At 38.6% G+C, this 13,317-nt stretch overlaps 1 long non-coding RNA gene and 1 other non-coding gene across 2 annotated transcripts in view; both read right to left on the reverse strand.

Moving 5' to 3' along the window:
* LOC104656432 overlaps nucleotides 1-13,317 on the reverse strand; it is a 76,437-nt gene that overhangs the window by 49,045 nt on the left and 14,075 nt on the right. The window lies entirely within an intron of this gene.
* Nucleotides 4,461-4,524, reverse strand: LOC115898079. The gene has a single exon (XR_004057832.1). It is a non-coding gene; the product is annotated as a small nucleolar RNA SNORD109A (small nucleolar RNA).

Raw genomic sequence — 13,317 nt, forward strand, 5'->3', positions numbered from 1 at the left:
TTACACATGTAGTTTTACTGGTTCTCTTTATTTCTTCTCGTGGATGTGATTTCCTTTCCAGTACCTTTCTATTTCAGAGTGAAGGAGTTCCTTTAGCATTTCTATTAGGACAAGTCTTCTAGAGAAAATTTCTCTGAGATTTTGTTTAGGAATGTCTTCATTTCTTCTTTTTGAACAATTGTTTTGTTGAATCTAGAATTATTGGCTGAAAGTTTTTATTTCATTACTTTGTTTATGTACATTGTCTTTTTAGCCTGCATGGTTTATGGTAAGGAGTCAATTGTCAGACTTATTGAGGATGGTGTGTACGTTATGAATAATTTTTTTTCTTACTATCTTCAAGAATTCTCTCCTTATGTTTGTCTTTTGACATGTTGACTGTGATGTGGCTAGGTGATTATCTCTTTGAGATTATCTTACTTGGATTTTATTGGTCATCTCGGGTATATAAATTCACGTTTTTCATAAAATTTGGGAAGTTATCTTTCCTTCTCCTTTTTTCATCCTTCTAGGGCTCCAGTTTATGCATCCACTGGTATGAGAGACGCTGTTCTACGGTTCTTTGTTACTCAGTTTTCTTCATTTTTTCCCACCTCTGTTGCTCAGACTGGGTAATCTCAATTGACATATCTTCAAGTTCACTGATTCTTTCTTCTGCCTGCTCAGATCTGCGAAGAGAGGCCCTCGTTTCAACTGTCTAATTTTTTTGCTTTATATTTTTTCATGTTGTCTTTTCTTATAATTTCTCTCTTTATTGATAGTCTATATTTGGTAAGACAGTACTTTTATACCTTTAACCCTTTTGACACGTTTTCCTTTAGTTCTATGCACGTATTTTTAATAGCTGGTTCAATGTCTGTGTCTACTAAGATCAACATCTGGTCTTCCTTAAGGATAATTTCATTGACTTCATCTTATCCTATTTGTGCCATATTTTTCTGTTTCTTTGCATGTCTTGTACTTTTTTGTGGAACACTAGACATATTATGTATTATGTGGCGACTCTTCAAATTATATTCTCCCCTTTCCCAGAGTTTATTTTGGTTGCTGTTTTGTTTTTCACATGATTATCCCGGACTAATTCTGTAAAGTTTCTATGCCCTGTAGTAGGTGGATACTGAAGTCTCTGCTCAGTTAGGTTAGTGCACAGGTAATGACTAGAAAGAGATTTCCTTTAATGCTTCTAACTAACATGCCTCTCACCCTTCACTAAGGTGCTGTGTGTGTGTGTATGTGTGTGTGCGTGTTATGGTTCCCATTCAGCACTTAGGTAGTTCACAACTCTTCCTTAACTTGTCCAGAGCATAAAAGGAAAGCCAGAGGTAAACAATTACATGCATGTGGCTTTCTTTTTTTATTCTTTTTTTCTTTTTTGAGACAGAGCCTTGCTCTGTTGCCCAGGCTGGAGGGCAGTGGCACGATCTCGGCTCACTGTAACCTCCGCCTCCCGGGTTCCAGGGATTCTCCTGCCTCAGCCTCCTGAGTAGCTGGGGTTACAGATGCGTGCCACCACACCTGGCTAATTTTTGTATTTTTAGTAGAGACGGGGTTTCACCACATTGGTCAGGCTGGCCTCAAACTCCTGACCTCATGATCTGCATGCCTCGGCCTCCCAAAGTGCTGGGACTACAGGTGTGAGCCACCGCGCCCAGCCTGCACGTGGCTTTCTAGATACAAAGGAATATGTCAGAGCTTTTTGAAACAGCCTCTAGACATCTCATTCCCAAGATATTAGTTTTCAGTTTTTGATCAGCTTCTTGTTTATCCCAACTGTTACCAACACTGCAGGCAGTTGTCATAGTCAACAGTTGCCATGGATTCTTTTTGACCCATACCTTGAAATTGAGATTTTCTTACTTAGTGAGCACTGAGTCAGTCCAAATGAATATAAATCATATAGATTGGGCTTTAGAGGTCAAATAGTGATAATTACATGGGGATGGAACTTTTTGGGAAATTTCCAAACCTTTCTTCTCCAGTGGTTGCTATCCTGCTAATTTTTAAGACTACTACAGTACTAGGGAGAAAAGCATGGGAAGGAGGCATATTAAAATGCCACAAAGCTGGCTGTTCTTACTGATTCAGCCATTTTTCTTGAATAAATGTTCTTTGGAATTTTGTAAGCCTTTGGTTAATTTTCAAAGTTTTGGAAAATTAATTTCGACTATTTCTGTCAAGGTTCTTATTGGTTTTATGGAGGAGTAGATTTTTGGAGGCTCTTACTCTGACTTTCCAGAAGTGATTTTCCTACATTGGTTATCTTTATATATAAAACCAACCTTAAATTCCTTGGGTAACCCTCACTTGGTCATAAAGTATTTCTACATTTCATCTGCTAAAATTTTGATTAGATTTCTTTGCATTTATGTTCATGAGGAATAATGTATATTCTTCTTTTTAAATTTCTGTGTCTTTTTTTCTTACCTGGGTATTGCTGTCCAAATGGAGTAAGTTGGGAAATATTCCCTTCCTCTAAATGTTCTGGAATCTTGTAGAGGATTGGCTTTTTTTTTTTTTTTTTTCATTTCATATGAAGCTATATGTGCCTGAAGTTTTCTCTGTTGGAAGACTTTTAACTGCAAATTCAATTTACTTGATATAGGGCTATACAGGTTATTTACTTCTTCACTGAGTTTTTGTAGTTTGTATCTTTCAAGGAATTTTTCCATTTCATTTAAGTTATTGAAAAATGTTGGGCCGGGCGCGGTGGCTCAAGCCTGTAATCCCAGCACTTTGGGAGGCCAAGACGGGCGGATCACGAGGTCAGGAGATCGAGACCATCCTGGCTAACCTGGTGAAACCCCGTCTCTACTAAAAAATACAAAAAAAAAAAAAAAAACTAGCTGGGCGAGGTGGCGGGCGCCTGTAGTCCCAGCTACTCGGGAGGCTGAGGCAGGAGAATGGCATAAACCCGGGAGGCGGAGCTTGCAGTGAGCGAAACTCCGTCTCAAAAAAAAAAAAAAAAAGAAAAAAAGAAAAATGTTGGCATACATTTTTTTTTCTTGATATAGGGTCTTGCTTTGTCACCCAGGCTGGAGGGCAGTGGTGCAAACATGGCTCACTACAGCCTCAACATTTTGGGCTCAAGTGATCCTCTCTTCTCAGCCTCCCAAGTGACTGGGATTACAGGCATGCAATACCACACCCAGCTAATTTTTGTACTTTTTGTGTAGACAAGGTTTCAACATGTTGCCCAGACTGGTCTCAAATGCCTGAGCTCTAGCAATCCTCCCACCTCGGCCTGCCAAAGTGCTGGGATTACAGGGGTAAGCCACCATGCCTGGCTGACATGCCCCTTTTAAATAATTTTTCCTTATTATCATTTTAGTATTCATAGAATCTGTAATGATTTACCCTCTTACATTTTCAAATATTGGTATTTGTGTTTTGACTTTTTTTCTTAAATTGGTCTGGTTACAAGTTTATCAGTATGTTCTCACTGGGCTACTTTTTAATTTTCTCAAATTTTCTCTGTGTTTTGTTGTTTTATATTTCATTGATTTCTGCTCTTACCTTTATTAATGCTTTTATTTTACTTAACTCTGTGTTAATTTGTTCTTTTCTAAGTTTCTTAAGGTAAACTACAAATTTACTGATTTAAAACCTTTTTTCTTTTCTAATATGGGCATTTCAGTGCTATAAATTTCTCCCTATATCCTGTTTTATCAGTATCCCATACAGTTTTAGATTGTATATTTTTATTTTTATTCAGTCAAAAGACTTCAGTTTTCCTTTTCTTGTGTTTTTTTTTAAACCAATAAATAGGTCAGAAATGCTAATTTAAATTTCCAAACATTGAGAGATTTAGGAGAGTAAGAGATATTCCTCTTACTCTAATTCGATACCATTGTGGAATTAAATTAACATGGTTTACATGAATTTAATTCTTTAAATGTGTTAAGACTTATTTTATGGCCCCTCCCATCAAATGAAGATTTTTAAAGGAATAGGGCTCTGCTTATTTTTATTTCCGGACATACTGTTACTTATTATAGCCATTCTGTCTGCCAAAAACATGCAGGAAAAAAGCACACAAATCAATTGGAAAAAAATACATAAATATTAACTATAATGAGACCCCACAATTTGGTCCCAGTGTAATTGTGTAATGTCCAAGTTTCCTATATTCTCTTACAACTTTCCCAACATTATTAACACTAATAATTCACTTTATAGTGACCTGATCATTTAAAAAAATTATTCTAGATGTTCCTATATTCCATTTTTTACTCAAGCACTGTACACAATCAACAACAAATAGTTCAAAATAAATGAAACACCAGACCCCTCCCTTACTGTAAAACCCTAAGGTGAAGTCTGCGTAAGAAAGCTATTACGATAGTGCCATTTTCTGAGAGAAAAGAAAGGCATGTACATAGGGGCTATGTGAGATAATTCAGGAGGTCATCATATTGAACCAATTCTAAAAGTCCTCTCTTTCTATTAAGGAACATTCAACTAGACTAGTTGAAATCTGAAAACAATCTTTCAGAATCCTGAGATAACTATAGTCATCATTGATCTTGGTAAGGCAGCTCCTGACAAATTAGCGCTTCTATAACTGGGTTATTTTCCAATAGAGTTGTTATTTGCATTAAGAATTCTGTATACACTTCAGCTTTACTATTGGCAATATGTCAACCTTATAAACTTCAGCACAGTCACTTCTCCTGAAGGGGACAGCACAGTTTGGGAGATGGCACTGTTGACATATATAAAAATTAGAATGGAACAAGTAATGCTGCATGAATCGATTTTCAATATTTATCACTTTGATTATCGGAGCAAAAAGGGATCAACACTAAAACAACACCTACTATAAACCCGCTTTCAACTTTGTCTCTCTTTACTCTCCTAAGCAATGTTTATCCATATTTGAAAAATAATATTACTGCCAAATGCTCATCTGTTGATTGCATTACTACATACAATCCTATATTTTGACTCTATCAAGGTTTCCCTGCCATGTGTGTGTTTTCAGTTTTCCCTTAGATGTGTTTATCCAAACCAAGGGCATCATTAACATAAGCTTACACTTCAGTCTCTATCTCATCATGCCAACTTTGCTGCAGTTTCTTAATCTGATTTTAATTTTCAGGAAGTAAATAAATAATGGATTTACCACACATATAGGCTAGCCAAAAAAAAATGACATTGGATTTGTCTTCACACAAACTGTATTCTTTGAAACTACTGACATAAGATAATCATGAAATATTGTGTACACAGGGATTTGAGCCTGCTATGTCTGTCTTCTGGGAATGCTTGATCTGTGGGCTCATTCCAGAACTGGGGGAGCCATGTTTTCAGCATGATTCTAACCACAGTCAGAGTGCATTGGAAACCTGATGCTCTTGCTTCCCTGTCAAATTCACACACACACACACCACACACACACACACACACACACACACCGCACACACACACCACACACACACCACACACACACACACACACCACACACACACACACCACACACACACACACCACACACACACACCACACACACACACCACACACACACACACCACACACACACACACACCACACACACACACACACCACACACACACACACCACACACACACACCACACACACACATACCACACACACACACCACACACACACACACACACACACACACACACACACACACACACACCACACACACACACACACACACACACACACACACACACACACACACACACACACACACACACACACACACACACCACACACACACACCACACACACACACACACACACACACACACACACACACACACCACACACACACATACACACACACACACACACACACCTGGGCTCTCATCTAAAGAAGCCATACAACGTTTATAGGGTGGTTGGTTCAAAATAAAAGCATGTATTTCAGTATCTATTGGACTTTTCAGTGAGATAATCATGTCCATGTTTTATAACCCTTTCAGCACACTTCTGTAAAGCTAGTGAACATCATACAAGATAAAATTCTTTGTGTTCTATATAATTGAGTGACTACTTCAACCTGACACCTTCACTTATGGCTTTTACATATTTCTGATTTGTTCATTCTCAAGAATACATTGCCAGCACTAAGGACAAAGATATGGCTTTAAAAATACCAAATATGAATCTGTTCAAATTATCTGGAAGGAAACACACATAATACCAAAATCTTAAAAATTCCTGTTACAATGTTAAAATTGAGAAGAGTATTTTAGAGAACTGTCCTGATACATTTCTCTAACTTTATAGTGTGAATGGTATCCTGGTTAATTTCTTCATGTTAACATGACTTTATCAATCTTATCAATTTTGTCTTCTCACTGTCATCTTTGCATTGCCTATCACAAGTTATTAATTTATGATGTATTAATTTATGAATATATACATAATTATTATAAATAAAACTGAAACCTGTATAATTATCCACGCAATGGCTCTTTCAAAACTTCTGAATTTTAGTCTTCAAATTTTTTTTGCAATTAGGAATGTTTAAGTGATTGGAAATAAAAGACTATCCTGGTATGACTGTCAGTGATAAATGCTATAGTTATGGCATACATTTTGTAAAAGGACTGCCAATTTTCATTGTATTAACTATAACCTATTTTAACCTATTTTAATAATGTTAAACATATTTATCACTTAAGAATCCACATGAAAAAACCTGGATCCTGAGCAAGATGGCCGAACAGGAACAGCTCCAGCCTCCAGATCCCAGTGCGAGCAACACAGAAGATGGGTGATTTCTGCATGTTCAACTGAGGTACCGGGTACATCTCACTGGGGAGTGCTGGACAATCGGTGCTGGTCAGCCAGTGCAGCCCAACCAGCGAGAGCTGAAGCAGGGCAAGGCAATGCCTCACCTGGGAAGTGCAAGGGGGAAAGGAATCCCTTTTCCTAGCCAAGGGAAACTGAGACACATAACACCTGGAAAATCGGGTAACTCCCACCCTAATACTGAGCTTTACCAAGGGTCTTAGCAAACGGCACACCAGAAGATTATATCCCACACCTGGCCTGGAGGGTCCCACACCCACAGAGCCTCCCTCATTGCAAGCACAGCAGTCTGAGATCTAACTGCAAGGCGGCAGCGAGGCTGGGGTAGGGGCACCCACCATTGCTGAGGCTTAAGTAGGTAAACAAAGCTGCCGGGAAGCTTGAACTGGGTGGAGCCCACCACAGCTCAAGGAGGCCTGCCTGCCTCTGTAGACTCCACCTCTGGGGATAGGGCATAGCTAAACAAAAAGCAGCAGAAACCTCTGCAGATGTAAATGACCCTGTCTGACAGCTTTGAAGAGAGTAGCGGGTCTCCCAGCACGGAGGTTGAGATCTGAGAACAGACCGACTGCATGCTCAAGTGGGTCCCTGACCCTTGAGTAACCTAACTGGGAGACATCCCCCACTAGGTGCAGACCTACATCTCACACGTCACATGGCTGGGAACACCTCTGAGACGAAGTTTCCAGAGCAAGAATCAGACAGCAACACTTGCTGTTCAGCAATATTCCATCTTCTGTAGACTCCGCTGCTGATACCCAGGCAAACAGGGTCTGGAGTAGACCTCAAGCAAACTCCAACAGACCTACAGCTGAGGGTCCTGACTGTTAGAAGGAAAACTAACAAACAGAAAGGACACCCACACCAAAACCCCATCAGTACGTCACCATCATCAAAGACCAAAGGCAGATAAAACCACAAAGATGGGGGAAAAGCAGGGCAGAAAAGCTGGAAATTCAAAAAATCAGAGCACATCTCCCCCTCCAGAGGAACGCAGCTCATCACCAGCAACGGATCAAAGCTGGACAGAGAATGACTTTGATGAGTTGAGAGAAGAAGGCTTCGGTCGATCAAACTTCTCAGAGCTAAAGGAGGAACTATGTACCCAGTGCAAAGAAACAAAAAATCTTGAAAAAAGAATAGAAGAATGGAAAACTAGAATAATCAATGCAGAGAAGGCCATAAATGAACTGATAGAGATGAAAACCATGACACGAGAATTACGAGACAAATGCACAAGCTTCAGTAACCAACGCGATCAACTGGAAGAAAGAGTATCAATGATTGAAGATCAAATGAATGAAATGAAGCAATGAGAAGCGCAGAGAAAAAAGAGGAAAAAGAAATGAACAAAGCCTCCAAGAATATGGGACTATGTGAAAAGACCAAATCTACGTCTGATTGGTGTACCTGAAAGTGAGGGGGAGAACGGAACCAAGTTGGAAAACACTCTTCAGGATATCATCCAGGAGAACTTCCCCAACCTAGTAAGGCAGGCCAACATTCAAATTCAGGAAATACAGAGAATGCCACAAACATACTCCTGAAGAAGAGCAACTCCAAGACACATAACTGTCAGATTCACCAAAGTTGAAATGAAGGAAAAAATGTTAAGGGCAGCCAGAGAGAAAGGTCAGGTTACCCACAAAGGGAAGCCCATCAGACTAACAGCAGATCTCTCGGCAGAAACTCTACAAGCCAGAAGTGAATGGGGGCCAATATTCAACATTCTTAAAGAAAAGAATTTTCACCCAGAATTTCATATCCAGCCAAACTAAGTTTCATAAGTGAAGGATAAATAAAATCCTTTACAGACAAGCAAATGCTTAGAGGTTTTGTCACCACCAGGCCTGCCCTACAAGAGACCCTGAAGGAAGCACTAAACATGGAAAGGAACAACAGGTAGCAGCCATTGCAAAAACATGCCAAAATGTAAAGACCATCAATGCTAGGAAGAAACTGCATCAACTAACGAGCAAAATAAGCAGTTAATATCACAATGACAGGATCAAGTTCACACATAACAATATTAACCTTAAATGTTAATATTGTTAACATTAAACGGTCCAATTAAAAGACACAGACTGGCAAATTGGATAAAGAGTCAAGACCCATCTGTTTGCTGTATTCAGGAGACCCATCTCACATGCAGAGACACACATAGGCTCAAAATAAAGGGATGGAGGAAGATCTACCAAGCAAATGGAAACAAAAAAGAGCAGGGGTTGCAATACTAGTCTCTGATAAAACAGACTTTAAACCATCAAAGACCAAAAGAGACAAAGAAGGCCATTACATAATGGTAAGGGGATCAATTCAACAGGAAGAGCTAACTATCCTAAATATATATGCACCTAATGCATGAGCACCCAGATTCATACAGCAAGTCCTTAGAGACTTACAAAGAGACTTAGACTCCCATACAATAATAATGGGAGACTTCAACACCCCACCGTCAACATTAGACAGATCAACGAGACAGAACGTTAACAAGGATATCCAGGAATTGAACTCAGCTCTGCACCAAGCAGACCTAATAGACATCTACAGAACTCTCCACCGCAAATCAACAGAATATACATTCTTCTCAGCACCACATCACACTTATTCCAAAACTGACCAGATAGTTGGAAGTAAAGCACTCCTCAGCAAATGTTAAAAAACAGAAATTATAACAAACTGTCTCTCAGACCACAGTGCAATCAAACTAGAACTCAGGACTAAGAAACTCAATCAAGACTGCTCAACTACCTGGAAACTGAGCAACCTGCTCCTGAATGACTACTGGATCCATAACGAAATGAAGGCAGAAATAAAGATGTTCTTTGAAACCAATGAGAACAAAGATACAACATACCAGAATCTCTGGGATGCATTTAAAGCAGTGTGTAGAGGGAAATTTATAGCACTAAATGCCCACAAGAGAAAGCAGGAAAGATCTAAAATTGACACCCTAACATCACAATTAAAGAACTGGAGAAGCAAGAGCAAACACATTCAAAAGCTAGCAGAAGGCAAGAAATAACTAAGATCAGAGCAGAACTGAAGGAGATAGAGACACAAAAAACCCTTCAAAAAATCAATGAATCCAGGTGCTGGTTTTGTGAAAAGATTAACAAAATTGATAGACCACTAGCAAGACTAATAAAGAAGAAAAGAGAGAAGAATAAAATAGACGCAATAAAAAATGATAAAGGGGCTATCACCACTGATCCCACAGAAATGCAGACTACCGTCAGAGAATACTATAAACACCTCTACACAAATAAACTAGAAAACCTAGAAGAAATGGATAATTTCCTGGACACTTACACTCTCTGAAGACTAAACCAGGAAGAAGTTGAATCCCTGAATAGACCAATAACAGGCTCTGAAATTGAGGCAATAATTAATAGCCTACTAACCAAAAAAAGTCCAGGACCAGATGGATTCACAGCCGAATTCTACCAGAGGTACAAGGAGGAGCTGGTACCATTCCTTCTGAAACTATTCCAATCAATAGAAAAAGAGGGAATCCTCCCTAACTCATTTTATGAGGCCAACATCATCCTGATACCAAAACCTGGCAGAGACACAACAAAAAAAGAGAATTTTAGACCAATATTCCTGATGAACATCGATGCAAAAATCCTCAATAAAATACTGGCAAACCGAATCCAGCAGCACACCCAAAAGCTTATTCACCATGATCAAGTGGGCTTCATCCCTGGGATGCAAGGCTGGTTCAACATATGCAAATCAATAAATGTAATCCAGTATATAAACAGAACCAAAGACAAAAACCACATGATTATCTCCATAGATGCAGAAAAGGCCTTTGACAAAATTCAATAGCCCTTCATGCTAAACACTCTCAATAAATTCTGTATTGATGGAATGTATCTCAAAATAATAAGAGCTGTTTATGACAAACCCACAGTCAATATCATACTGAATGGGCAAAAACTGGAAGCATTCCCTTTGAAAACTGGCACAAGACAGGGATGCCCTCTCTCACCACTCCTATTCAACATAGTGTTGGAAGTTCTGGCCTGAGCAATCAGGCAAGAGAAAGAAATAAAGGGTGTTCAGTTAGGAAAAGAAGAAGTCAAATTGTCCCTGTTTGCAGATGACATGATTGTATATTTAGAAAACCCCATCATTTCAGCCCAAAATCTCCTTAAGCTGATAAGCAATTTCAGCAAAGTCTCAGGATACAAAATCAATGTGCAAAAATCACAAGCATTCTTATACACCAGTAACAGACAAGCAGAGAGCCAAATCATGAATGAACTGCCATTCACAATAGCTTCAAAGAGAATAAAATACCTAGGAATCCAACTTACAAGGGATGTAAAGGACCTCTTCAAGGAGAACTACAAACCACTGCTCAGTGAAATAAAAGAGGACACAAACAAATGGAAGAACATTCCATGCTCATGGATAGGAAGAATCAATATCATGAAAATGGCCATACTGCCCAAGGTAATGTATAGATTCAATACCATCCCCATCAAGCTACCAATGACTTTCTTCACTGAATTGGAAAAAACTACTTTAAAGTTCATATGGAACCAAAAAAGAGCCCGCATTGCCAAGACAATCCTAAGTCAAAAGAACAAAGCTGGAGGCATCACGCTACCTGACTTCAGACTATACTACAAGGCTACAGTAACCAAAACAGCATGGTACTGGTACCAAAACAGAGATATAGACCAATGGAACAGAACAGAGCCCTCAGAAATAATACCACACATCTACAGCCATCTGATCTTTGACAAACCTGACAAAAACAAGAAATGGGGAAAGGATTCCCCATTTAATAAATGGTGCTGGGAAAATTGGCTAGCCATAAGTAGAAAGCTGAAACTGGATCCTTTCCTTACTCTTTATACGAAAATTAATTCAAGATTGATTAGAGACTTAAATGTTAGACCTAATACCATAAAAACCCTAGAAGAAAACCTAGGTAATACCATTCAGGACATAGGCATGGGCAAGGATTTCATTTCTAAAACACCAAAAGCAATGGCAACAAAAGCCAAAATTGACAAATGGGATCTAATTAAAGACCTTCTGCACAGCAAAAGAAACTACCATCAGAGTGAACAGGCAACCTACAAAATGGGAGAAAACTTTTGCAATCTACTCACCTGACAAAGGGCTGATATCCAGAACCTACAAAGAAAAACAAATTTACAAGAAAAAAACAAACAACCCCATCAAAAATTGGGCAAAGGATATGAACAGACATTTCTCCAAAGAAGACATTCATGCAGCCAACAGACACATGAAAAAAATGCTCATCATCACTGGCCATCAGAGAAATCCAAATCAAAACCACAATGAGATACCATCTCACACCAGTTAGAATGGCGATCATTAAAAAGTCAGGAAACAACAGGTGCTAGAGAGGATGTGGAGAAATAGCAACACTTTTACACTGTTGGTGGGATTGTAAACTAGTTCAACCATTGTGGAAGACAGTATGGCGATTCCTCAAGGATCTAGAACTAGAAATACCATATGATCCAGCCATCTCATTACTGGGTATATACCCAAAGGATTATAAATCATGCTGCTATAAAGACACATGCACACGTATGTTTATTGCGGCACTATTCACAACAGCAAAGACTTGGAATCAACCCAAATGTCCATCAGTGACAGACTGGATTAAGAAAATGTGGCACATATACACCATGGAATACTACGCAGCCATAAAAAAGGATGAGTTCATGTCCTTTGTAGGGACATAGATGCAGCTGGAAACCATCATTCTCAGCAAACTATCGCAAGAACAGAAAACCAAATACTGCATGTTCTCACTCATAGGTGGGAACTGAACAATGAGATCACTTGGACACAGGAAGGGGAACATCACACACCGGGGCCTATTGTGGGGAGGGGAGTGGGGAGGGATGGCATTGAGAGTTATACCTGATGTAAATGACGAGTTGATGGGTGCTGACGAGTTGATGGGTGCAGCACACCAACATGGCACATGTTATACATATGTAACAAACCTGCACATTGTGCACATGTACCCTAGAACTTAAAGTATAATAATAAAAAATAATTTTTAAACCTTCAAAGTCTTAAACTAAAAAAAAAACTACATTAAATAAAATATATTTTGTTTAAATAATAAAATATATTTTATGTTGTATAAATACATATCTGTTGTATAAATATAAATATATATGTTGTATAAATTATATGTTGTGTGTATATATACAACGTAGATAACTTTACCTTTACATTCTAATACATTACTGAAATAATGATAACCTAAATATTTCATGATTTGACTATATCTCATTAAAGAAACCACATGGACCTAATTTTCAAGGATTACTCATTCTAGGAATGCTCTACAGAAACAGAGGCATAAGTGCATAAAAACTGGCATATTCTGATGATAAATATCTGGATATCTTGCAGTAGCAAAATGTTCATAACCATTATTCTGAAAACAAGAAATAGCTAAGGAAAATGTGGCGTCCTTCACATTCACTGAAAACACTGACACATCTATAGTTTTTGACATA

The sequence above is a fragment of the Rhinopithecus roxellana genome, chromosome 5 (genome assembly GCF_007565055.1).
Source record: "Rhinopithecus roxellana isolate Shanxi Qingling chromosome 5, ASM756505v1, whole genome shotgun sequence".
In the NCBI taxonomy this organism is placed as follows: Eukaryota; Metazoa; Chordata; class Mammalia; order Primates; family Cercopithecidae; genus Rhinopithecus; species Rhinopithecus roxellana.